The following is a 1,416-nucleotide window of genomic DNA, read 5'->3' as shown; positions in this document are numbered from 1 at the left end:
CAGGAACTTTCCTGGGCAGCTGGCTGGAGGAGGGGGCGTGTGTGACACTTAAAGCTAGCAATTTAGTTGTTTAAGGGAGAGTTTTACGGCACTTGCAACACAAATATGTCGTATAAGCGCGATCACCCGACGTGTAAAGCACATTAGTGGGTGTTGGCCAGTGCTCCGGTGTGGTTTGCTCCTTCTTTCCTATCAAACATCTGATTCTGTCGTCCCTTTCTCCCCTCCCTTTTGCGTTTGTTAATCTCTGAAAGTAACAGCTCTAATCTTGAACACTTATATGATCTAATTGTGTTGCAAGTGCCATAAAACTCTTACTAAAGAAAAACAACGCTCATTGAAAAGGCGGGAGAACTTCTCACACCTAATCCCCATGTCCCGTCTCGACAAGCCACGACTTCCACACAACGCTCGTCAACCTGGGCGATATCAGCAACGAGTGGGCGTTTTGGTCATTTTGACGGACTGTGGGGATCATCTGGTTTGTGAAATGAAATGGTATGGGTTTAACGCCTTTATCAACACTATTGCTTTTCTTGGAGGCGGGATCTCCGAGAATAATCTTCATCTCCAAAAGGACCGAGCCACATAGGCCTTGCCAAGGACACAAAGTCGGACGGAGTTGAGGCTCGATCCCCCGAACCCACATTCTCACAATTAATTACGACCCGGGTTGTGGTAGGTATTTTCTAATACCTCGCTTGAACATTGTACTTGTAGGTGGGCGGTATGAACATTTTAGCTTCTTAAATAGTGACACAAATGGGCGTTGGTTGACTATTAAAAAAGGGTAGATAAGTACATGTACAGGTTTAGAGGAAAGAGAAGCACACATTTACCTTCTTTAAAGTAAATCAAATCTTGATCTAACTGCCTATTTCTGTCGTCCTTTTTCTTTTCAACGGGAGCAAAACGCTCAAGGCCTCTTTGTTGATTCAGGGGGACGCAACGACCCTTGACCAAAAAAAAAAACTTTTGGAGAGAGGCCGCGTCTGTAGTATATACAACGGGATGAAGTAGGCTTCCAACAGTTTTTGGAAGACGGCCCCCGTTCGCTATACACTGTGAAATGAAGTGAGCTAGCTCGATAAGCCCTCTCGTATCCCGGAAAGATGAACTTCAGCCTCAAGTAGTGAAAATCTAGTCCTCGTATATCTAGCACAACTCGACTACGGTAGATGGTTTCGGATGTCTTGGGCTGGATCTTTATCGTCATCAAGGGGGGATAACGCGGACCCTTTTATTGCCGCCACAGCCTCAAGACTATTGTAGGTGGAGCGAGACGTGGTGGTACATGGCAAGAAAGCTGTAGGTCACAAAACTACGGTGGTTTTTTGTTGTTTTTGGATGGGGGATTTGTTTGTCTGTTTGTTGTTTGTTTGTTTGTTTGTTTGTTTGTTTTGCTTTGTTTTGTTT

This window comes from Aplysia californica, unplaced genomic scaffold, assembly GCF_000002075.1.
Source record: "Aplysia californica isolate F4 #8 unplaced genomic scaffold, AplCal3.0 scaffold01253, whole genome shotgun sequence".
Taxonomy (NCBI): domain Eukaryota; kingdom Metazoa; phylum Mollusca; class Gastropoda; order Aplysiida; family Aplysiidae; genus Aplysia; species Aplysia californica.
The sequence above is the reverse complement of the archived record's forward strand: the minus strand, read 5'-3'. Positions refer to the sequence as shown.